Source organism: Macrotis lagotis, chromosome 1, assembly GCF_037893015.1.
Source record: "Macrotis lagotis isolate mMagLag1 chromosome 1, bilby.v1.9.chrom.fasta, whole genome shotgun sequence".
In the NCBI taxonomy this organism is placed as follows: domain Eukaryota; kingdom Metazoa; phylum Chordata; class Mammalia; order Peramelemorphia; family Peramelidae; genus Macrotis; species Macrotis lagotis.
This window is the reverse complement of record NC_133658.1, coordinates 109,131,061-109,158,978: the sequence shown is the minus strand read 5'-3', so window position 1 is coordinate 109,158,978 and position 27,918 is coordinate 109,131,061. Positions and strand designations below refer to the sequence as shown.

The following is a 27,918-nucleotide window of genomic DNA, read 5'->3' as shown; positions in this document are numbered from 1 at the left end:
TTTCCCTTTAAGTGACTCAACAGAACAGTGTTTGAAATCTTAGGCACAGTTTTACTCTGAACTTTTTCAGTCAACTGAGCTCTCCTAATTCCAATCATATGATATTATTTTCAACTCAAAGACACAGCTGTAGAAACATCTTTAAATGGCTTAGCATTTCACACACCAAGTCTCCTCCTGGTATGTAATTCCATGTGGCTTTCACCTGTCTAGACCACTGTCATCTGTAATAGATTTCCATAATGTTTCCATCTGCTTGTATACCTTACAACAGCAATCATTTAAAACTAAAACCATAGTTTTATATTACAGTGATCTACCAGACGTTTAGATAAAAAAAATTAAAAAGTGATATTTACTTTTTTTGTTTTATATGTAAACTCTGTGTTGGAGTATATAAATCAAAACCTGAAAGGCACACCCCCAGAACAGTAAAAAGACTCATCTTTTCTACATGGCAAGCCTATTTTTCCTGTATAGAAGGATCAGACCTGTGAGTTCACAGATGTTGGCACTACACTACTTCTAACAGTTGTAGAATGAACCCTTATCCTTACACTTTTCAATCTTATCTTTCCATAAATTGTCCCTGAGAGTCTAAGTTCATCTAACATGTAAGGGTTCTCCCTTTCTGGCTCTTAATATTGCATAGAGCCCAGTGGTCATGAGGGCTATCTGTAGGTTGTCCCTTTCTCTTAATGTATGAGAAGCTTGCATGCTTTTGTGGTCATACATCACCCTAATACTATTGTTTACAATGTTTCTCCTAAGCAATTCTTTGTTGGTACCAAAAAGGGAAATTTCTCTCATCTCTCTCTCTTTATACATATATATACACACACATACATATATATACACACACATACATATATATATGTGTGTAAGTATATATGCATATATATGCATATACATATGTATTTACACACACGTGCATATATCAAATTCAAATTGCCCAAACAAGTATAATGAATGAATAACTCAAACTCTGATTTATGAGTTCTAATTATTAAAAAGGCATTTAAATATATCAGGAAATATATCTGTTAAATATAAATTGGCATCCTAAAAATTCCTTGCATCTTTAAAGCTAGAAACAAAATTCAGTAACTGTACTAAATATAGGAGGAAAAGAGAATAATTTTTCTCTTCCCTAGAGACTATACAACTACTACAGTTAGCCTGATTTCAGACTTCAAAAACTTTTCAGTTTCAGAACAATTAGGGAATTTTTTTTCATCCACAAATACCAGATTTAAATCAAGAAGAGAAGGCAATAAACTCGTGATCCTGAGAATTCAAATTTGGAAGTTCCAAATTTTTTTACAAGATAAAGTTCACTATTTACATGCAATTTTAAATTCTAAATCCCTTTTGTTCTCATTTTGTTTCCACTCACTCATCCAATTACTGAATTTTTTGATCTGGTCCCCACAGTAACGCAAACTTGGATTAACAGAAAGGCTGTTTTATTTCCAAGCTTACAGCAGGTCTCCGCCAACGCTGACCAGCACCACATTATGACTCAAATCTGTGCAAAGATAGTTCCTAAAGACCCTTCTTTGTATTTTCCAATCCATTCACTTAGAAAGAAAGTCATCTTAAGTCAGTCTCTAAATACATTTGAAAGTCAACAGGTAGAAAGAAATTATTTACAAACCAGAATGATCTGCTACAATCCAAACTGCTGATGGACTCAATACAAAGTCTAAAAACTGAACAAGCTAATTTTAACCTTTAAGAAAAACAAGATTCCACAAGTTAGTAAACCATTCTTTTTGTACAGTTTCTTCAAGTTCAAACACTAACAGTTCACAGTTATACATATATCAATTAAAGAAAAATATGTCAGATAGATAAACCCACCCTGCTTTTTTTTTATTAGTTCCCCCCACAAGTCTGAAAGACTGTACTTCACAGGTATGTGTGACCGTGCATGACAAATGTTACACATAGTTATTTTATGGCAGTATCCCCGTGTGAAGTTCTAAGGTTTTCCAAGACTGGTTAAAAAAACAAGACAAAACAAGAAAACCACCAGACACTGTTAAAACCTACCAATTAGTTCTATCATACATTTTAGAGAGGAATTTTTGCTCACGTGAAACAAGTGACAACTTTCAAGATTGTTTGTTAAACCAAAGGCTATTTTAAGGTATAATAGGGCCTGCCTAAAGTGTTCTCACACAGCCTTTACTCCCAATCTGTTGGCAGGTCTCCAGCACATTCCAGTTTTTAATGCACAGTTCTAGTTAGAATCTAATCTTATTTATCTCTAGGATACACCAAAATGTCCCTATATTATACTGCTAACTCACCTTTTAATTAAAAATTAGACAGGATTGTATAAAATGATTTTTTTAAATGTGAACACATTCTAGTTATGACAGCTTAGTCCAAAACAAATGTACAACTCAGGTAGGTTTTAAAAACCATGCCAATAGGAAAGAGCAGGTAAAAGAATTTCTGTTTTACAGATGCTTAAAATTCTTCTAAGCTTCCATATTGGGTATTTTTTTTAATGATCTTTTTGTCACTGTCATCCACTGACAACTACCTAAGCCCTGGAGATCCTTCCCTAGTAACAATATTCATTGTTATTTTTTAAGTCTAAAAACAACAAATATAACATAACCATATGTTCTCTAAAAATCATCATAGTATCATCCATAATTTGCTAATATTTGGCAAAATAAAAAAAGTTGCCTCTTTAAAGAACAAACCAGAATGGATAACCACATGCTACATTCCATTGTTGTTGCTACAAATGTATATTTAATTAGATCATTTGATCCTCAAAGCTATACACAGATGCATGGCATTCCAGAGATATACTAACTATCTACGTTTTTAAATTAAATATCAGTTTAATCAAAAAGTTAACAGAAGATTTTGAAGAAATTCTCTCAAATATGGTCAAAGATAAATAATGTCTAATACATTATATTTTATTTGAGATTGGCTAAATTTTAATTCAAGAAGAATATATCCATGGAGACATTTAAACTAAATACACAATTAAATACACAGAAATTCAATTGATTGATCTGAAACATTTAAAATAAACACAAACAGTTGCAAATACAAAAAATTAGTCCCCTCTATGTTTATCAGAGTTATAAATGTAGAGCCTATATCAGATTACTTTCTATTGGGAAGGGGGGAAAGGGAGGGAGGGAGAAAAATTGTAAAACTCAAAATCTTGTAAAAAAAAATGACTGGCAAAAACTACCATTATATGTAGTTGGAAAAGCAAATAAATAACTAAATTAGTAGAAAAAATTAGTCCCTTTTCTAGTTAGTTTTTACCTTAGTAAAATACAAGTTTCTCTTCTTTGGTGCTGAATAAAGTATAACATCAAGATACATCATTGACCACAGAATTCATAATTCATTCCAACAATGTAGCAAGTCATATGCAAGGAAAAGCTAGTGTCTTTAATGCAATTAAACATGCCTCCAATAGAAAAAAGACTTGCCAAATGAGAAGTCATCCTATTATATCCATATGACTAGAAAGAATTCCCTTGTGCTAGATGATTTAAAAAGAAATCTTATAATAAGTTTTTAAAAATAAGCCAACAAGATGAGCAGATGTCATTTTCCCCTTTCTCAAAATGTCATACAAATCTCATTTGTTTCAGCTGTGGTATGCTTTTTCACTTGGGTATGAATGGACCAAAGGATGTGATAAATTGGGCATTTAAGGACAACCAGCAGAACAGAGTTGTCAACAGAGTTGTTGGAACTGTCAATGAAAAGGTCCAGACACCTTCTCAGGCAAATCACTAAGCAGATAGTTTTGACAATCACCTTCAAGGTGAGCTAATTAGCCTAGAGATTCAATTCCGCTTCCCAGAGCTGGGGGGCAATCCTCTCCCAATCTCTCCCTCTTTTCGTCTTGACTCCTCCTAGTCTTCTGCCTCCAAAAAAGGGAAACTCCCAAGATTTGCAGCACCTTAGCTTCTAAGCCAAGATCCATGACCTAAGTTTAGGATGAGGAAAATGAGTATTTTGACTGAAATGGTAGAAGTATCTCCTAAATAGAGCTGTTTCTTCTTCCAAATAATGAATATACAAAGCATTTGGTCCATGTACCAGTGGAAATTAGACATCCAAAGAGTCAACCTGGTAGTGAACCTGATGCAGGGAATTAATGAAAATATGATGCAGGGAGTTATGAATATAGGAGATTTGTAATTGGAAATAGACTTTGTAATCCTTTATATAGTTAAACTGTAAAAAATGTTATCTACTCCCGTGATGTAAATTGACTCCTATTGCTCATTGCACTATGTAAAATTTGTAACTCTCCTCATTCCCAACCCCCAATTTCCAACCTTTTACCCTGATTTCCCTCACTTAAGAGAGGGAGGGATTTCCCCTTTGCCCTCAATCTTCAGACCCTTCAGTACCCAGAGAATGGGCAAGACTATAAAAACCTGGCCTAAACTCCCCTCACAGAGCAGAGCTTAAAGTCTCAGCCCAGCTGGCTATCCCTGGCACTTTATGACTCTCTGCCTCTGTCTCTTTCTGGCTGTCTCTCTCTCTTTGGCAAACAAACCTCACCTAGCCTGTCCTCAAAGTGCTTGTTGCTTCTCCAGGAGAAGAAAAGGTTTTAATCTGCACACTTTGTAGGCTTCTATAATAAATCACAAGTAGTATTAAATCCCAGAGATGTGTATGAATTCTTTCATCAATCAAAACTCTAAATCCTAAATTTGGTGACACCAATCACCCAACAACAAACAAATCTACTAACACCTAGTTTGTTCTGGGTTCTGCCCTCTAAAATGCATCTTTGGGGACTAATGTTTCAACCAAGATGGAATGAAGCCATTTACTAATTTATTTCTTTTCGGGAAGGACAGAAACCATCCTCTTATTTTTAGAAGAAATGATTCCCCACCACTGGCCTAAAGCAAATGTGTACTAGTCAACAGAAACTTATACACTAAAAAATTTTTATATCTTAAACAACATTCCTTGGAACCTGTTCCTTCAGTCCCTGGCTCCCCAGAGGCCATCATTGCTGAGGCAATGAAAGCAGTTAGGAGTATACAGGCTAAATATTTTTTCAGTTCTTGGTATAGATTGATTGGCTTGGGAAACACTATTCTGGGGACAGTTGTTGCCAAAAGACTGATTATCAGATCAGATGATAGGTGGCACAGTCTATAGAGAGCAGCCTTGGAGCCAGGTGGATGTGAGTTAAATCTAACCTCAGATACTAGCAAGCTATATGACCCCCAGGCAAGTCTCTTGACCCCAGGCAAGTCTTTTAACACATAGATTTGGGGGTGGGGGGGTAGACTGATTTTTATTTGCTGGTTGCTAAAATATTCTCACTTCCTTTTTTTCCTCCCCCTTTTAAAGCATCTGCTCCATTTTTTTTCTCCTCCCCAGCATATGGAGAAAGACTCTTTCTAGGTTTCTTCATTAGGAAACAGAGTGAGGCCAAAGTATTATTGGAATTGAGTAGACTGGGAGGCTTGCCAAAGAGTGGCATCACTCTTCATACTCAAAAGTTCTCCAGGGTTTGGTTTAGGAAATTGGTTATATCATATGCTAACTTTGACTTTTTTTTTTCTAGCCTAAGAAAGAAATGCGAGCTGCCTTTCAAGTCAACAAAGTTTACCCAACCAACATAGGCCTAATCCGTGTCTTGTAGTGTAGAACCATTTTTCATGTTACTAAGACTCTCAAGAACTATCCCCAAAACATTTTTCTTGTAGTGATGGCCAGTAGACTAGCTCAATTATATTAGTACTTCAAAAACCATGAACTAGTAATGATAAATAATACTCTCAATTTGTGGCCCATATATTTCAGAGACTCATAGTTTACTGGTATCAAGTATCCCTGGATTCCATAGTCAACAGTGGGAAATGAGGTGTTGTCCAGAGCATTCAAAGAGACATAATCTCAAGAGAATTGATGCAATTCTGATGGGAGTTTTTTTCAAAACAAAGCAAAACAAAATAACATTATCTACTTAGAATTTAATTTTTCCATAGTATATGGATTTTGCTCAGATAAGAAAACTAGCTACAGTAACTACCCATATATCTGGCTCTTTCATGAGCTTTTTAATCAAATGAGTTTTTAAAAAGCACACAGTAACACATTTGTTGCTACTAGTGATCTTCAATATTACAAGCAATAAGCCCTGCTGCTTAATATCAATATAATTGTGAACAAATTATTTCACCTTTCTAGTCCTGAATTTCCTAATTAGTAAAATGATTAGTAAAACAATTATATTATTCCTAGATTCACTGTAAGAATAAATTCATTGAAATGGGCAAAGTTTTAAAGCAATTGTAGAACTCAATGTGTGATGTAGTAGCAAATGATGAATTATGGATATCATGCATTATATATTCTTGTTAAAATTTTTAAAACATTTCTATTTAAAGTTTTGAGTTTCAAATTCTATCATTCTCTACCTTCCCTCCCCCCATGTCTGAGACAGTAAGCACATATGCAATTAATAAGAATATATTCTAATAAAAAATAGTGTATTTCCCTTAGTTAACAGACACAGCTGGAGTATGAAGGCTGTTGTGAATTCTGAAAAAAAAAATAAACACCATAATTTAAACTTTAAAGTACTCCTTTTGAAAAATCAGAACTCTAAGAAATAAAAATGTAAACTTGTAAAGAAAAATAACTTTATCAAACTTAGTTACCATATACTCTCCAAATCTAAAATCTATATAGAGAAGAGAGCATGTAGATGCCCCCCCCCATGTTCAAAAAATATGAATATTGGAACTTTGATGTGATCTTGGGGCAAAGATATTAGTTCAAAAATTATTCTTAAATCAGCTTACAATGAAATAAAGAAACAAGAAACCATTCAGAACCAAATGCAATGCATATCAAAGGATTTCATGTCCCCTTGGATGACATTTTTTTTTTTAGGTACCCATAGGGCTACCTTTAATATCTTTTCTCATACTCTATAAAACTAATGAAATGCAAAGTACTGGGGGGGGGGGAGGGGAGGGGAGGAAATATATATTTAAGTGAGAAATTACAACTGAGAAATTTCAATTTTTCCTTGAATGTTCTGAGTCTGTGAAACATAGGCCAGAAAGTCAATTGTCAACTCATTGTTTGTACCATGATTTCAAAGTCAAATTCAGGCTTAGTATAAAATTTGAAAACCAAAGTTATGCTTTGTTTTGTTTTTTAATGGAGAAGTAAGATTTTATTTGGATGCCTAAAACTTTAATGTAGCCTTAAAAGAAGTTATTTTTCAATGATCACTTTCTGTATAAAGATAAAGAGTACAACTTGCAATTATGTATAGTATGAATTTTGTTACATGAGTAATGAGAGGTGACATACTGAAAAAGAGCTAGTATTTGATATTAAGAGACCTAAGTAGGAATTCCAGCTTTAATACTGATTAGAGTAGCTATGTGACCCTAGGCAAATTCCTTCCATTTTCAGAACCCTAACTTCTTGTTTGTAAAATGTGGAGCCTTAAAGTAATAGATTAGACAAGAAGTAGTAATAAATAATTCATGAGAAACCAAAAAAAAAAAGGATTGGGTTTGGGTTAGGTGGTCTGGATTTGAATTCCTACTCTGCTACTTCTGGACTTTAAGATCTAGGAAAAATAATCTTACCCCTTAGAATTTTAGTTTCCTAATTTATAAAATGACAGGATTGCATTAGAAGAATATGTGGACTTAATGGGCTAGAAACTCAACACAAGGAGAAACAAATTCTAATAACAAATCCTTGAACTACATTTCTTTAAGATGGAAACTTGCTCCTTGGATCACACAGAAATATATAAAGGCAACCATATCACATGAGAATTAGAACCAAGATGTCATTATTAATGACATTATTAAAATCTATTATCTATTAAATTATCTTATTATTATTATCTATTATCTATTAATTATCTATTAAGATACAGAATACAAATGTTAAAGGCCTTTTAAAGGACTCCTTTTATGTTTTAAATTTTTTGTCAAAAATGTTTGTAGTACTGACTGATATGCTTCAACACAGATTACTTCAAGAAATATTTATTACACCATGCAAAGAATTGCTTTATGGCAGCTGGATGTCACCCAGGAACAAGACTAGATATGCAGGAAATACATGATGATGATTGATTCCATCAGAATTCCTTTGATAAACTGTGAGTTTCCATACACTATGATGAAAGATTTGTTTTTGAGCTACATTTTTTTACAGCTCATGAATAATGTACTTAATAAAATATTTATTTCAATGGAAATCATTAAATAAAATTGTCATATGATAAGATAAAGAAAGAATAGCCACTGAAGAATGATACTTCTCTGGCTACCAGAATTCAACATTAAGGAATTTAAAACTCCACTTCACATCAGTATTCTAAATTGGATCAGGTTTATTTTTCAACTTGCCTTTACTATGAACTATAGTAGTAACATGCTCCACATATTAAATTTGATATTGTGTTTCTAATTTATCTTCTTTCTATAAGTCCTGAAAATGTCCTGAGGAAATTTATTGCTAAGTAAGCAAAAAGAAAAAGGCAGATTCTACATAACATGAAGCAATTCCCAAGTCATCATCTATGGCTTCAAATTCTCTCTCCAGTTCTATGTCCACATTTTCATTTATCACTCAGAAGTCCTGCCAATAGTTCAGAATCCACTGTTTTAAAGCTCACAGAACAATAGAACTCATTGTTGATACATTCTATTCATAAAACATCTTCAAAAACAGACCTACATGGTCTGTTTTAATGAACAGATAAGAATAATTTGTAATTATCAGCATTAACCTCTACATGTCTATTGTGAACCTGTTTTTAAACTTACAAACCACCATTATTTTTCTACCACAAGGAATCTCAGGACTTTATAAGAAACATAAGAGACTTGCTCATGGATATGCAATTGTAAATTTAACTTAAAATTTGTCACATTCTTTGAGAGCTATGATATAAAAAATATAAAATTCTTAAATAATTCATTCTTTCAATTCATTACCCATACAATTAGTTTTTAACATCAATGAAAAAAATCAACATTTTAAACATTAGTAAATTATTCTTCTGAGGTAAAGATATAGTTTTGTAGTTTATTTATATATTATACACTTCTACAAAGTATACTTTATTATATAAAAATGTTAAATGACAAAAAGTCCTAATATGTGTCAGGTAACTCCAAATTTTTTAGTTCTTATGATACTTTTTGAAATCACTTGCACATTATAGAGTGTCTACTTTATAGTTTTCCAATGTAAATATGTGCAGATCTTGAAAATGCTTCAGGAAAAAAAGTCCTAATGACGAATAAATTTAAAATGCAGGAACTCCAAATCTAAAGGAAATAGGCTTACTCAGCTTCAATATTTAGGGAGAATTCAAAAAATAATTTTGATATAAAGCAAGGTATTTATAGTGGATCATCAACTCTTCTTGGTTATCACTGATGAAAGGACAAAAGAAAATAGGCCAATGTTGCAGCAAAAAGCTTTTGTGGGAGTTGTTAATGGGATGGTTTTCTGTCCTGAAGATGTTTAAAAATGAAAGACTGGACAGATTAGATACAGGCCAGGCTAAAGAAAATAAAAGAAAATAGATTATTTTTGGAACTTTACTTCCAACCAGACACTTCCATGATTATTTCACATTCTCATTATACCTACAAGCTAAAAAAGAAAATGGATGTTGCCATTCCCTTATTAAAAATGGCAGAATCTTAGGTATTAGGTACCTGGTTTCCTAGTCTAATAACTTTCATCTTCACAGAAGAACAAGAATGGCTTTCTCCACCAAAAATCCATATGACACTATATATATAATCAAACTCTCACTAGTTTTTCCAGCAGGAGAGCCTATCTCTTTCTTTAATGCTTTAATCTCCCAATAGTGTTCAAGAAAGAAACAGGGGATGCCATAGAGAAGGACTTGGAACTTCTGTAAATATTACCCCCCAAAAATGTTTGGGATCTAGCAGAACTAAAATGAATGTTTGGCAATGCATTAGGGGGAAAAACCCTGTAAAAATCTTTAAGTGGGTGTTCACCCCCTCAAACTATAAATGGATGAGAATGTTATCATCAAAGTTATAGTAAATAGTTGCTACTCATTGTATAAAAACTCTTAAATATCTTGCTATCTCTTGACAAAATTAGACACAAATGTGAGTTCATTCTTTCATCTAGAAACTTGATCTTCTCCAGGTCAATCAACTAGCACCTACTGTGTGTTAAAAAAAATTGTGCTTAAGTCTCCCCCCCCCCACAAACAAATGTCTTCCTGTTTTATAATAACATCTCAATCACAAAGGTTTCCTAATCCACAATCAAGTTATAGTAGCTGTTATAATGAACCTTTTTTGGATCAAAATACAATAAAAGTCAAAGGTCCATTGAAGCACAGATTAAAAATTAATTGAAAGCTAAATAATATAATAATAATGATCCTTGTTGCTCCAAAAATGGCAGAATAAAAGAGTCTTATTGGAATTCTGTAGCTGGTAGATAAATAACAGCTACTAATTCTTATGATATAATATTTATTCTTATAATGAAAAGGAATTGAAAAAGTCTTGATAATGGAAATAAGATTAAAATTTTGTGTCAGATTCACATAAAAAATGCAGAGTAAAATAAAAGAAAAAATGAAACTAAATTCAATGTTTCATGTTTTAATAATTCCAATGAATTTTTAAACTATACAAATCATCAAGCTATCCTTTAAAGCCTCTTAATTTGCATTAAATTTTGTCATTTTTTATACATATTCAAATGCAACAAACCTAGATTACAAAAAATATGATTATTAACTGAGTCCTTCCTTAGCTTTGAAATATTTAACTACTGAGATGCTAAATCTTACCTAATTTTAGGTTACATTTCCTCATAAACCAGAACCTGGAATGGCGTTATACACTAAATTCCACTTGTAACTCTACTTCAAATACAAATATCTAAGTGAACTATGGGTGATTCACTATCCAAAGAGAGAATTAAAATCACTTCCATACCGATTGAATAGCTATCCAACTTTATTTTCATTAGTGATATGAATCACTGAAAGCCCTAAGAAGAAAAAAAACATTTCACAAAAGCCTTCCCAAATCACATTTGGAAGAAAACACATAGAGAAAAGATGTGAAATTTATGTGTGGTTAATTTCAGCTACAATCATCTTAAAGATGCCTCCACTGAAATAATCTTATATGCAAAGTCAACTTTTTCCACCTAAATCAAAAAAGAATCCGAAAATGTTTGATTTCCCTTAAACACAAACCTCATTTGTCATCTCACAGGTGTGAATTTAGTTTCCAAATAATTTCAATTTAAAGGGACTAAATGCAAGCAATTAAAAAAAACTTTTACCAACCATTAAAAAGCAATTTTCAAAGTCAATTTTGAAAAATAATACATCATATTCTAACATCTTTATGTACTTTTGAGGCTCAAAGAACTAAAAACATTTAACGACTCTAATTTTTCGGAATGCATATAGCTTTCTTATACCTAAAAAGTCTATATTCCTAATACTGAGTGCCTTAAGCTGTTAAATGTGAATTTATGACAGATATCAACTTCTGATATATTTAGAAGTATTGGAAGATTACATGTCATAATCAGTGATCTAAAATCTATGGCCTATGACAACTCACATACAACATGCACCATTTCCTCACATTTACAATATCATTCTTCCGGCAGCCCCTCCCTAATGCTCCTACAGCACTTAGGTGGTATCGGATTAATGTCCAAAGCCGCAGGCTGGGCTCCATCAGACCGCATTAGAACTGCAATCGCATAACTCCTCTTCATTACAGTGCACCCTAACAGCAAACAGGCAGGGAGGGCAGGGAGGGTCCCTTCACCACGACCTCACCTACTTCCCCCCACCCCCCTCTCAGAAAAATGTCTCTCTCCTGCCATGCCTAGGTGACCTGTTTCTTTTGAAATCACATTCAGCTAAAACCATATGACAGGGGACAGCCAGCCTCAGGCTCGGGGAGGTGGGGGGGAGCTTTCCAACTGGGTGGGGTTGGGAAAGAGCCTAGGCTGAAGAGTTGCTATGCAAAGCAGAGCCACCAAGAACAAAATAAGGTTGTCATATACATCTAGCTGCATTGTGCTGCATCATGCCACTCCTGCTAGATCATGATGAAATATACTTTAAAAAACAAACTAACCCAAAGTCATCTATTCTTACTTCCCTGAGGTCCACCTTCTGCTACTTTTCTCACCTGTTTTCTCTCTCCCCCCTCTTAAAATTGAAACGGTTTGCAAAGCCTGCAATTACAGCAGGCTCCCTTCCCAACATGGAGAAAGGAGGAGGAGGGGGAACAACTGTAAATCTGATTACTGCAGTTTGACACTTTTCCCCATCACACAAACCACCGAACGAACGCAAGAAAATAGGGTGTGGGAGCAGGGAGGAAGAAGGGTTCCCAGCCCAACACACCCCTAGGGGGCCAGAATAGAGAGATGACCCGGGCGGTACGAACCTGTTGAAGAATATACCAAAGACCGAAAAGCAGCCAGTTCCCAGCACCGTGGCTGCTCACGCCCAGTCCAGAGAGAGTGGGAAATGAAGAGGAGGAGAAAAAGGAGGAGGAGGAGAAGGAGGAGGGAAGGAAAAGGAGGCGGGAGGAGCAGCAGCAGCTGCTGCCGCGGCCGCCTCCAGCTCAGCAGCAGCGCAGCTCAGGACCACGCCTGGTTGCATCTCCTGTACCGTTACATTCAGCAACCTAGATCACCAAGCAGCGCCAGCGACCCCTGTCATTGCCATCCGCTCATCCAGGTCCCCACTTTCCTCCCTTTCTGTCCTTCACACACACACACACACACACACACACACACACACACACACACAGAGCAGCCAAAGGCGATTTCCCCCTTTTTCTTCTTTTTTTTGGGGGGGAACTCACTAAAATATGCGCCGGAGAGCCTCAGTACCCCTCTCTTTAACGCCCCCCCCTGGAAAAAAATCGGGAGAACGAAGCCCCCGGCTTGAAGGAGGAGAAAGGCAAAGGGGAGGAGGGATGTCTACCGCAACCTAATGATGGAGCCGCGGCAACAGCCTCCCATGTCTGCAGCTGCCAGACTGCAGAGCCGCCTGCTGCCCTCTCTCCGTCTCGCTCCCTCCCTAGGCCCCGCAGCCCGCCCCGAGCGCCCCTTCTCGCCCACCGCCTTGCCATTGGAGCCCCGCTTTTTGTAAGGAGCGGGTCCCCGGCCCCGCCACCCCCCAACCCTGCCGCCCCCCTCCCGGTGTCTGCAGCCTCCCCTCCCCCTCCTTCCAACCTCAGCTCTGGGAAAGGGGCAGCGTGATTGCTCCCCGTCGTCGCGGTCCTCCCGGTGCGACACCCCGAGGTCCGCAGCCCCTCGGCCCGGACCCCGCAAGCCTCTCCTCCCCACCCAAGCCGGGGGGGGCTCAGTGAGTCGGCATCTCGTCCGCGGAACGCCAAGCGCCGCCTCGGGGCCCTTACCTCTCGGGGGTCCGGGGCTGGGGAGGTGGGGGCGGGGCGGGGTGGGCGCCGGGGTCCCGTCCTCCTCCTGGGCGGCGGGCTGGGGTGCAGGCGGCCGGCGCGGGGGGCCGGGGCTCACTGGACAGGACCGGGCGCCGAGCGCTGCGGCGCTGCGCTCCCGGAGGAGAGGAGGGAAGGGAGGGACTGGAGGAATCCGCAGCCCACACAGCAACAGCTGCACTGATTCAGGAGGCGGCGGCGGGAGGAGGGGAGCGAGGGGCGGGGAGATGGATGCTGCACAGACACCCACCGCAGCCTCGCCGCCTCCTCCCCCGGCCCGCCCGCCGGCGCACACAGGCGCCCTGCCCTGCTCGCTGGCCGCGCCGTCCGGCGCCCCGGGCCGGGCCCCCTCGCGGCTACCTGGCCCCAGCGCCTGGTCGGGGCCGCGCGGATAAACAAGTGCTCCGGCTGCGCGGGTCGCGTCCCTCCCTCCTGGCCTGGCCTCGCCTCAGCCCCCGAGGCTGGGCCCGGGAGCCCGGCACCCTGATCCGGGCCGCCGCAGAGCGCCGGGGACAATGGGGGCTTTGTCCCCGCCGCCCGAGAGGGCCAATTTCACGTTTAATTTAAGGCTAATTCGATTATCACCACGGAAAGGGGCGGCCTATTTCTGAACGTGACTTCGCTCAGTCGCTTTTCTTCCTTGCTGTCTTTTTATTTTGCAACAATGTACAAAGTTAGCTTTTTGGATTTCGGGGATTTAAACGAGTGGGTTGCTTGTTTTTGTTTTTAAATCTGGGAGGTAATGCTTTTAGGTTTCCGCTTGGGTTGGAGAAAGGCGACATCCCTCCCTGTTGGGCGCCTTTTTGTTTTGTTTTGTTTTTTTCAGTTTACCAATTCACTGGGTCAATTCTTTGTGAGTTCTTTAACTCTTTCTTCTTATGAAGCCTAACTTAGTACTTGAACTCCAGCCCCTTAGCCCTGAGCCCCCCCCCCCCCTTTTAAACAAAGTGTACTAACCAGCTGCCCATCACAACCCAATAATGGACCTGTCAAGGATCTCATCATGACTTACGCACATCAGCTAGAAATCTGAATTTAGAAGGTAAGCTCCCACAGAAATTGTGCTTAACTTGCTCTGTATGGTGTCTCGCCCAGATAGAGTCACCCAGATTGCCTCGCACCCAGGGCCATCTCCACTTGTCCTGATCCATATCTGACCACTGGACCCAGGCCACTCTGGAGGAGAAAGTGAGGCTGGTGACTTAGCACAGCACCTCTTCGCTCAAATTCAGGTCATGTACTTGTCACTGTCACCTCCTCGATGACCTGGTCTTCTTTGAGAAGGAAGGACAAACAGCATCAGGAAAACATGAGCACGATACATTATTATTATTATTATTATTATTATTATCATTATTATTTCTGCTCAAGAGAACTTTTTCTTCTGAAGGATCCCCTAAACCTTAACTGACCTAGAAAAGCTTATAGAACCCCATTACTGATAGACAACTACTTCAAGTCCATAGAGCTCTGAGACCTGGTATAGTTAGTTAGCTTTTTGTTTTTCTGGTTTAACTGTTTATAGATGAATAATGTATTTTGCTGAAAATGCAGAAATTTGAACTGGCAACTATAGTTAACATGCAACTATACATACATAAAAATGAACAAAAGTTATTTCTTGTCTAATGTAGTTAAGCCACCCTAATCAGTCAGAGCACTGATCTACCCTAAAAAAAAAAGTCAGGGTCTCAATTAAGATGGCCTAAGGCTTCAATGTAGAAACAAAAGATTACAACGTTTAAACATTCCTCCCTTTTTTCTTCCCTTTGTAATGCCTTTTGAATTCCCAATCTTCCTTGTATACATTTTTATATTCTATATGTAATTTTTTCTTACATAGTAAGTACTTAAATGCTTTTTGATTGTTTGAATTAGATGAACATTTTGAAAAGCTTTAAAATTGGTAGTATCCTGTGATACTGGTAAATAATTTTAATTCTGAACATTTTCAGGCTAGAAGGAAAGGTACCTAAGGGTCAGAAAAATCAATCATTTAGATTTTTGTGAGTAAAATAGATGTTTTCACTTTGCTATACACCAGTCAGAGAATGAAGAAAATGAAGCAGGCCATCAAATCAATCAATCAAAACTAAAATATGAAAAAAATCATACAGGTAAGCACAGGGGAATTAGCATACTGGCAGCAAATGCTGACACTGACAACTGCTTGTTTCAAAGTTAATAAAATACATAAGAAAACAAAAAGCATCACTGGGAAAATAAACTGCTTACACACTTCTAAAGTTATTTTTAGGACTGGCCTTTAAATAGTTCTTTTATCTTTCCACCACTAGAATAGTTAATCTTTTGGACTAGTTCCAGTAGAGACCATATCCTACCCCCAACCCAAATCATTTTAGGCTTTCTCCCTCAGGAAAGGCAACACATTCCCTTAGCCTTCCAGATTATATGGCATTTTACCTAGTACTGTAAGAATTTACCAACTTTTATAGCTTATTAAGAATAATTCCAGAGTTCACAATGTGAGAAGTTCTGATTTCAAGTTTTATTGTAGGATATAAGGAAAACTTTTTTAAATGCAGAAAGTAAGAAATGCACTACTTAAGAGCTAGGACTTTATTTTCATATTATTTTATTTGGCAGTGAGTTCAAAACTGGCAATCAATAGAAATTAATATAATTAACAGATTCAGAGTATAAAAATTATCATTTGAAAAGTATAACTGATGAATATCCTAAAATGAAACACTTCCAGTGTAAAGGGAAAGTACTTACTATCGGTTCAACATTGAAAATGAGTCAAATTCAGGGGGCGACTAGGTGGTGTAGTGGATAAGGCACCGGCTCAGGAGTACCTGAGTTCAAATCCCGTCTCAGACACTTAATAATTACCTAGCTGTGTGGCCTTGGGCGAGCCACTTAACCCCATTTGCCTTGCAAAAACCTAAAAAAAATAAAATAAAAAAGAAAATGAGTCAAATTCGAAGAGTAAGTTTTTATTATTAATAATAGTAATTATTTTGATCTTGGTTTAATAGCAATCATAATAATAGCTACTAGGAAAACTGGCTTTTATAAAAGAAATGCCATGTTAAACATCTATTCTATCAGTAATGGATAGAACTAAGGAAATACTTTACTCTGATTCCTTTCTCAGTAAACTTCCTTTCCCCTCAAGTCTGAGCAAGATTATTTAATTATATTTTTAAAGGCAAAAAAGACAGACTATGATCATTGAATTTCCACCTGTGAACCTGTAATAGTTAAAACAATATTTTAAGAGAAAGCAAAAGTGAAAATTATAGAATCAAATGGTTAAAAAGAAAAATCAACCCTGAATAAGAATAATATAAATATGAGCTGGGTGATGATTGCTGGGTTCCTTTAAGTAAACAGTGATCTCAATGTGCCAAACCTGTTAATGTTTGAGCTTTTCTTTTTTTTTTTCTCTTTTCTTTTTTCCTGCTATTTGCTTCCCACAGGCTATTTTCTGCAAAGATACTTTGAAATTTTAAACTCAGTATCTTCTTTCATCAATTGTTTGGTTGGCTAAGGAATCCACTGATGCTACATTGCTATTCAGCAGGGTTAGTTTGAAGTGGAATTGGGAAGTAATTAAAGTTTGCCCCCATTCTTTCCCTACCTCCTCTTTTTTAGGAAGGTGGGTAGCATGGTAGATGGAGGACCTGAGTTTGAAGACTGCTTTAGTTACATGATCCTGAACAGGTAATTTAATCTCTCTGTGCCTCAGTTTCCTCATCTGTAAAATGAGGATAATAATAGAATCTACTTCACAGTACTGTTGTGAAGATCAGAGTCAAATGTAAAACCTTTAAAATTCCATATAAATCATTATACCCCTCAGTGGCTATTTCCCTCAATATATTTAATATTAATATTTTTTCAGCCCTTTCTCCTCTGAAAAGTTTAATTGCACTATGGTATAAATGATCAGCAGGTTTATTATTAGTATTGTTCATCTTGGAAGTAAAAGGGACAAAATCTCTTTTTGTTATAAGGAGAAGGAATAAATTTCCTTATTATGTCTCTTTACTTATTAGTGAATCATTCAGAATGTATTTGGGAGAGAAAGAATATTGCCAGCATTCTTGAAATCCCTTTGATTAGTTTATATCACTATCCACCAATTATATAGCTAATGTTCCATCTACTCCAAAGAAAAATCTTTATTTACAGAATGGATGGAAATATAGGCCATATATGAATATATGAATCAGCTTAGTTCCTGAAAACAGGACTTTAAGGAATGAAGGAAACCTCAGACAGGCATCTTTTAGCTTGATTAAAAAAAAAAAATTCCTGGGGGTGGCTAGGTGGTGCAGTGGACAGAGCACGGGGCCTTGGAGTCAGGAGTACCTAAATTCAAATCTGGCCTCACACACTCAAAATTACCTAGCTGCATGGCCTTGGGCAAGCCACTTAACCCCATTGCCTTGCAAAAACCTAAAAAGAAAAAAATTCCTAACAAATAGATCAGGAGTTGTTTACCTTTGATGTCACAGACCCTTTTGAAAATCTGGTGAAACCTATGGACCCCTTTATCAGAGTTATGTGTTTTTAATAAAATATAATATTTTGCAAAGGATTATAAAGGAAAATTAATTGCATTGAAATAGTTATCCAATTTTTTTTAAAGTTCATGAATTCAAGTTATAATTCCTAAATTAGAGTTATCTCAAAGTGAGATGGACTACTTTAGGAAAAAAAGAAGTTCTTCATTTCTGGAGGCTGATTAAGCTAGGATTAAACAATCTTTACTAAAAGATATAGAAGGATTTTTTTTAAGGAAAAGGATGATGGCTAAATAGTTTCTATTAAGGTGGGCAGGTGAGGATAAATAGTAGATTAGCAAAAAGATTTAGGGGATTATCGGGGACTTAAAACTCAATATAAATCAATAGTATAGCATGAATGCTAAAAAAGTCCTAGGCTGCATTAAGAGAATAGTTTATAAGACTAGAATAGTAATATTGCCTCTGCATTTTATTCTGGTCAGATCATATCTGGATTACTGAGCTTTAGCATAACCATTTTAATAGCCATTTAAAACTCCTCATAACCTGACCCCCTTCCTTTCTCCTAATACTTTACTCCTCCCTAAATATTTTACAATCAAGCTACACAGGCTTGTATTCCTTGTTTTTCCTCACATACAATACTCAAAATTTCCTGTTTCTGTGCCTTTGTATTGACTTATCCCATTGACTTGAAATGCACCCTCTTCTCACAGTTGCCTTTTAGTTTCTCTGGGCTCCTTCAAAATTCAGCCTCCCTGCTGCTAGTCATCTACTTTTTGTGTATCGTGTGTATAGATAAATATTTATATTATGTTCCCCCCATTAGAATGTAAGCTCCTTGAGGCCAGGAACTGGTTTTGCTTTTTTTCTTTTGTAGTAACAGAGTTTAAAAACTTGCCTAGTAAATGCTAATTGCTGACTGACTGACTAATATATTGATAACCTGGAAAGTGTCTAAGGAGAACAAACGGGATAAATAAAAGATCTTGAGAACATTCCATATAAATATGGATAGAAAAAAAACCTGAAGATTTTTATATGAAGAAGAGTAGATGTATTATGGACATACCAGCTGCCTTAAGGATTAGACTTGTTCTATTTGACTCCAGAGACTAGAACTATAAACTGGGTAGAAGTTGTAGAAGAATCAAACTCATAATGGAGGAGAGGAGAAACCTCCTGAAATTAGAACTACCTAAGGGGAGAAAAGGTTGCCTGGAGAAGGTTGGTAGGTTCCCCTCACTGGAGGATTTCAAGAAGAGGTAATATAACCAATTGTCAGATATATTGAAAATTACACTCTTTTTTTTTCAAGGAGACATTGGATTAGAGGATTTGAAAGGTCCTTTCCAAAAACTCTTGGATTCTGTGAAGTTACAATGTGAATAAACCAGAGTTGCTATCTTTCTCTCTCCCTTCCATAGCCTGGAATAAGCTAGTTTTTTTTAAAGGTAGAAGGTTGTTGCATGAACTTGATTGTCCCAGGAGCCATAGATTGTGGGTAACCTCTGGCCATGTTGATGGTAACTTCCTGTTCACCTAAGGGTGTTCCAAGTTCACCTAGGTGTTCCAAGTCATCACTATCTGCCCTGCTGGCTAGCCATGCATTGTTGAATATTATTCTTTCTATGCTATGAATAAGTAAACCTCTTGTTAACTATTGAAAGAGTGACTCATTTCATCACAGCATCAAGCCTATGCTGATGGAATACTGAACTGTCAGGTTCACCCCTTATATAATTGTTTAATTTAATGATGTCCTTTCAAATTCTGAGATTTTAGGATTCAGAGATTTTTGACCTTTAAATTGTTCTACACATTCTTTTTTTAAAAATCTGAATCTAGATTCCCAAAACATCAAATACTTTTTTATATTATTTACAATTATTGACTGTTAATTGAGCTACCCCCCCAAACATGTCTATATTGACTTTACTGTAAGCTGTATCAACATTGTTCCTGTTTTCATGATTCGTTTTTATTTTTCTTTCCATGTGAATGTCATGAGAGTTTGCTGTTATTGTCATATTTAACTAATTGATGGCAGTCAAGGTCTAGACTGTTATTTTTTGTTTGTTTTATGAGGCAGTAGGATTAAATGACTCATCCAAGTAACACAGCTAGTAGACATCAAGTGTCTGAGGTCAAATTTGAACTCAGGTCCTGCTGACTACAGGGCTATCCACTGTGCTCAGTATAGGTTGTCTTGCTTGCTTTCATTACTTTATATCACTTCTTATAAGTAAAACAATAACTGGAAATTGGAATATTTGGATCAGGAGGAGGGAAGAAAAGGAAGATCAACTGGGGTATAGTCACTAGGGAGAGAGAAATGGGGCCTGGGATACCAGCAGAAAGAGAATTATAACTGATTTATGGACAAAGGATTAAAAGAATATTTATTGTTTGTGTCAATTCATTTTACTTCAGTGTTTTTCTTCTCTAATGGAAATAGGAATTTGTCTTTGACTATAAAAGCACTGGAAGTGAGCTTTTGGTTCTTTCTAAATTTTGGCACTGTCACAAACTCCTAATTGCCTTTTTCTAATTGGTGGTTCTAGTGTAACTAGATGCTAGACCTAGGATCAAGAAGAATCATCTTACTGAGTTCAAATCTGGCCTCATACACTTACTAGTTGTGTGACCTTGGAAAAGTCACTTAACCTCAATTTCCTTATCTGAAAAATGAGTTGGAGAAGGAAATGACACACCAGTTTCTTTGCCAAGAAAAACCCTAAATGGGGTCATGAAAAGTCAGACACAACAGAAACTGAAACAACTGAATAGCAAACAATAGTTGGTAAATCTTCCTATACTATAGTTCTCTGAATTATTCATATTCACCATTTCTTATAGTTCAGTACACACATACACACTCACTCTGACCTGTCAAAGAAGCACATGGTAGTATTAAGACTAGATCAAGACTCTGTACTTCAAGCTCCTTAAGTATTTTCCTAACTAGACAGATAATAATGCTACCCACAACCTGTTATTACAAGAGCTCAACGATTTTCTGCTGACTTAATTTGAAGTCCAAAATTAATCTTTGGGGGGCATCTAGGTGGCACAGTGGATAAAGCACTGGCCCTGGAGTCAGAAGTACCTGTATTCAAATCCGGTCTCAGACACTTAATAATTACCTAGCTCTGTGGCCTTGGGCAAGCCACTTAACCCCATTTGCCTTGCAAAAAAACAAAACAAAACAAAATTAATCTTTGGTTATGAAAGGTTGAGTCCCATTGCCCTAAAGGACATATTTTTCCAAGCATTTAGTACCAGCTTTTGATGTGTGAGCTAGGAAAGTCACAACCTCAGTTTGTCTCAGTTTACTCAATTTCAAATGCAAATTGGGGATAGTACCTATCTCCTTGGATTGTTGTGAGGATCAAATGAGATAATATTCTAAAAGAGTCTAGCCTACTATCTGTCCCATAGTAGGAGCTATATCAAGTGCTATTTATTTATCTATTCATTTATTTTTATTATTAATACTTAAAAGAATCCAGAAATGAGCTAGCTTTATAGCTGGAAGAACACTCAAGGAGTCATCAAAATTCATAGGTTGATGGACAATAAAAAAAAATTGAATAGAGATTGGCTTCTTAGAACTCTAGAAAGTATAAATTCAGCTCTCTTGAGGGGGAAAAACCTTCTGACTGAATTACTTTGCTAAATCTTGGTAAACTTTTTAACCCCAAATAGCTCTTCTATGTTGAGAAAAGATAGCAACCAAATCTTATCCTATGTTCTTAGAGTAGATACATGAATAAGGAATAAACAATATCTTAGGAATTTATATTTTTATTAGAGAAAAGAAGCATTAGCATAACAAAATAGGTTGGCAAAAACATTAAATGTTCATTTATTTCCTTATAATAGAAATTTTTTACTTTCACCAAGTGTCTTTCAGATTGCTATTTTTTCTCTCCTTTCTTCTTCATATAGCTTTAAAAAAGCCAGAGAGGAGAACAGAGTTCATTCTAAGCCCTCTGTTTCAACTATTTTTTAAAAAAGATCCCTGTAATAAAAGAAAAAATATGCCAAAATCTAGTTTCTAGGTCTCATCTAAATAAGTTACACACATATACATACATTACTTAAGCCATTCCCTGAAGAATTGAAGATTTGGAATTCAAGAAATTAAACCAATTGACTACAAAGTCAAATATATATAGTTGAACTATGGATGAAAAAGCACCTTTTATACTAAGTAGCTTTAATAAAAACTTAATAAAATAGAATTTTAGATGAAAGACTTTAAAAAGGGATTGTAGTATTGTAGAACCATTTTTAAAGTGAGTGGGTGCTTATGTTTCAAAGAAAGCTTACTTGACTTGAAAGTTATCTGCTCCTTATTAAGTGCTGCCAATTTTGGATAAGAAAAGAGTTTTTTAAATATAAAAATTCCCCTCTGGTATACAAAGCAGTTTTGTTGTTTTTGGAGGGGAAAGGGGGGTGGTGGTGGGTTATTTTTATTTTTTTGTTGAGGTTTCCTTTGAAAAGCTCTTCTGAAGGCTTCCCTGTGAGTATGTTGTATTTTAATGTAGTTATAGAACAGTGCATACATGTTAAGGGTATGCCTTTCTCAGCTGTAAATAATTTACAGTTTTAAGATTCTCTCTTGTAAGGATTCTCTAGGGCTAAAGCAATACAAAAATCATATGTCAGATAGTAAAAGGCTGTGGGGTGGGCTAGTAAGAAGAGCAATATGTGTAAGATTGAATTCTCTGCTGGTAGTACTTTATCAGATGAGGAGATTTATAAAATCGCCTAAGATTGAAACTCTCAAGGTGGTTGGACTTTTTACGAAAACATTCTCTATGATCCTCCGTTTCCTTAGCTGTAAAATGGGGATAATCATGTTGTCTCTGCTCATGAGGTTGAATGATTTAATTGGTATAGGAGGTGGTCTTCAAAACAGGAGCCACAGCCCCCTTTGGGCTGTTTGACCATAAGTCACATATGATCACCCAACCAGAGGATGGGAACATGAATTATATCCCACACTTTCTATGATTTACTGTCATGAGGCTTTGCTTCAACATATCCATACTGACTCTTTACCCATTTCAACCCATCACTCTCTCACTCCAAACTTTCCCCAAACTCCCAACATTTTTCCTTCTGCTGGAAGCATCGTCTTTGTACCCATAGTCCAGCTACACACTCCCATTGAGAAAATTCCCTCTTTGCTCCTCACTAATATTATATCCATCCCTTATAACTCAGATCTCCTGAGGCTAAAGCAGGTATACCTCAGAGAGTGAGAACTGTGATTCAGGGCAGTGATTGATGAGCAAGTTCTTCATTCCATAACCCCTTTTCCTTGTTTGTGATTTTATACAGGATAAGCTGGTGAAGATAGATTTCTATCTGCATCATTGATCTTAATACATTATCTTTCCTCTGAAACCCATTCTTCTTCAAACTTCTCTGTTTATAGAGAGATCACCACCATCCTCATATCTAAGGTATAGAACCTAGGTGTCAATCTTTATTCCATTTTGACTTATTTCATATATTCAGGCAGTTGACAAAACACATAACCAAAACTCCTTCATTACCTCTTGCCTGGGCTATTTCAGTGACCTTCTGATTAGTTTTCTTGACTCAGATCTCCCCTCACTCTCTTCTGTCCTTCACAAGTCTGTCAGAGTGGATTTTCCTAAAGTGTAGGTGTGAACTCAGCAAACTCAAGTAACTCTAGGAACAAATGTAAATTCTTCTGATGTCTATCTCTATCCAACCTGGTATCATTCTAGTTTTCCCCATTTCTTATATATCTTATTTCCCTCCTCCACTCTACAATTCAGTTATACTGGCCAACTTCTAAAAGTATAACCAAAATTTCCAAATTTGGATAGATAATGTAGATATTGTATCATTCATTAAGTAGAACTATGTAAAGAAAGAAGAATGAATTTATGTTGGAAACTTTCTGTTGAATGGAAATTAGAGATAATTTACTTTTACCTGATGTTTTTGCATTGTATATGGAGAATATACAAAGAAAGATGACTTTTGCTAAAAAGCTGTTAATGTTTATTATTTGCAACCTATTATTTGATTGTAATATCTTTCCATAAAAATTATTTGGTTAGTATACCTTCAATAAAAAAGTATGTTAAAAACTTTACCGAGGGGCAGTTAGGTGGCACAGTGGATAGAGCACTGGCCCTGGAGTCAGGAGTACCTAAGTTCAAATCCGAGCTCAGACACTTAATAATTACCTAACTGTGTGGCCTTGGGCAAGCCACTTAACCCCATTTCCTTGAAAAAACCTAAAAAAACCCCAAAACTTTACCTGGTTAGATAGTTACATTGATCAAATTGATTAGGCAATTAATGAATAATAAATAATTATTATTCACAAGTTTGCTTACCTATAATGATCCCTATTCAGTTATATTACTTTCAAGAATAAAATGGTTTTAGCAAATAAATGTATTTTAAGATATAGCTAATCCTTTTAAATTCTTTCTCTCTATATATTTTATAATATAAAATATTAGTAGAAAAGTATAGCCATGTAATTTGTAAATAAATAAATAGAGATGTAGACGCATATTCAAAAATGCTTCACTGGTAGGTTTGAGCAATCAAAAAAGTTTGGAGACCACTAGTAATGGGAACTTTCAGTGAGAAAATTCCCTTTCCTGGAGCAACTCAGCAACAACTACCTTCAACTAGGACACTAAGAGGTTAAGTAAGGGACTTGTTTTGATGTATCTCAAAAGTCTGACCCTGGATCTCCCAAATTCAATGGTCACATTCATTAGGCCTCTCAACAGAGAGTGTCTGTGTGTGTGTGTGTGTGTGTGTGTGTGTGTGTGTGTGTGTGTGTATGAGAGAGACAGACAGACAGACAGACAGACAGACACATACACACACACAGTTGAGAGGTCTAATGAATGTGAAACTTTGCCAATCATAAGGCACTAGTCTGAAGAATGAACTGACTTTTTCTTTGTAAGTGGTATAAGATATTGATCTATGCCCATTTTCTGCCATACTGCTTTCCAGTTTTCTCAAGAATTCTTTTCTGTCAAATAATGAATTCTTATCTCCCCAAAGATCTTTGTATTTACTGTCCTATTTATTTATCCAGTCACTCCATCTTCCAGAAGAATTAAAGTTTTGATGATAGCAGAAGAAATGATTTAAACCTGCAAGACTTCTTAATTTAGTCTCTATGATCCTATTTTTAAAAATTATTTGAAAACTATATCTCAATATAGTTGATTTCCTTTGTAATCCTGTGTAATTTATTTTATGTATTTAAAATTTTATGCTTTTTTAAAAAACATTCTGAGAAGAGATTGACTTTGCCAGACTACCAAAGGGTGCAGGACACCAAAAAAAAGGTTAAGAACTTTTACAGATATTATCTGAAATGAGATAATTTATATAGTACCAATTATGCGCTAGGTCCTGTGACAACTTTTTGGAGAAAAGTCTTTTCAAACTTGGCCAGTCTGGTCCTCAGACTGTACACTGTACAGTACACTTTGGTGGACACATGCTTGAAACCTTTCAATTCTAGACTTCTGTTATACAGGCATAGCTCCAAACCTAAGGTCATCTCTATTCCAGGATGAGGCATTGTTAGCAGGGAAAGGGCAGAGTAATAAGTCTTGTAAATATAGAGTTAAACTTTGTAATTGGTTCTCTTTTCCTCCACTTATGTCATGGCAAATGAAAAATAGACCTATGCAAGAAAAATCTTTTTTTTTCTGAAATGTCACAATTTTCAACAGATTTTTTTGAGAGATTTCCAAATGAAAATGGATTCTTCTACTCACAAATATCATTAATTGGCTTGCCCAGCTTCTGATATTTAATTACATCTTAATTCTGAAAGATAGCAGACTCCTTCTTCAGGAGTAAAAAGGAAATAGCTAAAATCTTTACTTCAAATGAGTCTGAGGAAACTAACCCATGCTTGTCTCACTGCTCATCTCTGAAAGTTGCAGCAAGGATTCAATAAGATCAGGAATACTTAAAACAACAGAAGTTTTTTCTTTTAAAGTTATGTTGGGAAGATCAAAGAAGGGATGGGACCTCTGATCAGGTTGATTAAGGTTAGAAGGAAGATGATTTTTCAGACTGGGAAAAATAAAATTAAAATGAATAACAGAGAATTGGAAATCAAGTGGGTTATCTACTTACCATCAGTAAGTTTGGTCATCAGGCCTGGATAAACTATTTGTCAGGCTACTGAAAGAGCTAGCAAATGTGCCAAGATGGCAGATTAGAGGCAGGAACCCCATATGAACTCTCTCAACATTCCCCACTAAAACAAGTTTAAATTAATACATCAAATCAAATTTGGGCATGTTAGTGCCAACAAAAGGGTCAAGGTGGGATATTTTTCCAGCATGAGAAAACTTAGAAGGTCTCTTATACTGGGTTGAAGTCGGTCCAGAGCTGATGCATGGGCCTTAGCAATAGTAGCAGCAGTAGCAACTTTGAGAAGCGTATAGCAGCACCTACCAGAGATGGTAAGGGGGGGTTATACCACTGGTCAGAAAGAGATTATAGGGAACCTATAGCACTGGGTACAGCCATTACTAATCAGTAACTCCATTACCCAAATGTAGTTCTGGTCACAGTTTCAGGGTGAAAAGGAGTGCTTGTGGCTAATCACAAGGGAATAGGGGCACTGCTCATAAATCCAGGTCAGAGTAATGCTAAGAAGGCAGCTACAGGAGAGAAGGAGACCTGGTCATACTGTTTGAGGGTCAAAAAGAGTGTTAGTGCTAGCAGCTGCAGGGTAGTAAAGACTCTTCTCAGGTAAAGACCAGAATACAGACCAGGAGAGCAATGATTACACCTCTGCCCACATCACACAACGTTGGAAGTACCAAAAACTTTCAGAAACCCTAGAACAAGTAGCATGAAAAAGCCTGAAGCTTAGGACAGTGCCTCTCTACCCTAAGGTGAGCAGAGCCCAGATTGAACAATAAAATTCAGGCCAAAAAAAAAGGCTAAAAAATGAGCAAACAGTTAAAAAATAATTTTACCATGAAAAGCTACTACAGTGGCAGAGAAGACCAAGACACAGCCCAGGATGTGAATGGATGTATAGAAGTTAATAGCAGAATGGATTAGAAACCAGAATCCAACAATATGGTTTTTTTTACAAACACTTGAAACAGAAAGACACATACAGAATTAAAATAAAAGGTTAAAGTAGAATCTTAAATGCTTTAACAAGAAGTAAAAAATGCAGGAATAGTAATCATAATCTCGGACAAAGCAAAAATAGATCTAATTAAAAGAGATAATCAGGAAAACTACATTTTGCTAAAAAAGTATTGTAGAATATGAAGAAAAATTAAAAATGTTTACTGCAAGTTTTTTTTGATAAAAATTTCATTTTTCAAATACATAGAGAGCCGAACCAAATTTATAAAAGCAAGAGCTTTTCCCCAATTGATAAATGGTTAAAGGAGATGAACAGGCAGTTTCCAGAAAAAGGAAAAGGGCCTATGCATACAAAAATATTTATAGCAGTTCTTTTTTGTGGTGGCAAAGAATTGGAAATTAAGGAGATGCTCATCAATTGGGGAATGGCTGAACAAGTTATAATATATGATTGTGATAGATTACTATTGTATTATACTTGACAAGGGAATGGTTTCAGAAAAACATGGCAAGACCTATCTATGTAAATTGATACAAAATGAAGTGAAAAGAACTGAGAGATTATTGTAAAGAGTGACAGCAATGTTGTAATGATGATTAACTATGAAATATTGGGCTACTTTGATTACTACAATGATCCAAGATAATTCCAAAGGACTCCTGATGAAATAATGCTATCCACTTTTTTTTGCTATCCTCTTTCAAAGAGAGAATTGATGAACGAGTTCAAACTGAAGTATAATTTTCTC

The 27,918-nt window shown here is 36.4% G+C and overlaps 1 protein-coding gene across 2 annotated transcripts in view; it reads right to left on the bottom strand.

Annotated features, from left to right (window-relative positions):
* The window catches only part of SPTBN1 (spectrin beta, non-erythrocytic 1), a 259,598-nt gene extending 246,047 nt beyond the window's left edge, over positions 1-13,551 (bottom strand). The window contains exon 1 of one of the 2 annotated variants that reach the window (XM_074206243.1): positions 13,479-13,551. The gene's annotated coding sequence lies outside the window, so the exon portion shown is untranslated. Of the gene's footprint in view, positions 1-12,497; positions 12,642-13,478 lie in introns of those variants that run through there. The other variant, XM_074206236.1, reaches the window with a different exon arrangement.
* Between the last annotated feature and the right edge of the window lie 14,367 nt (positions 13,552-27,918).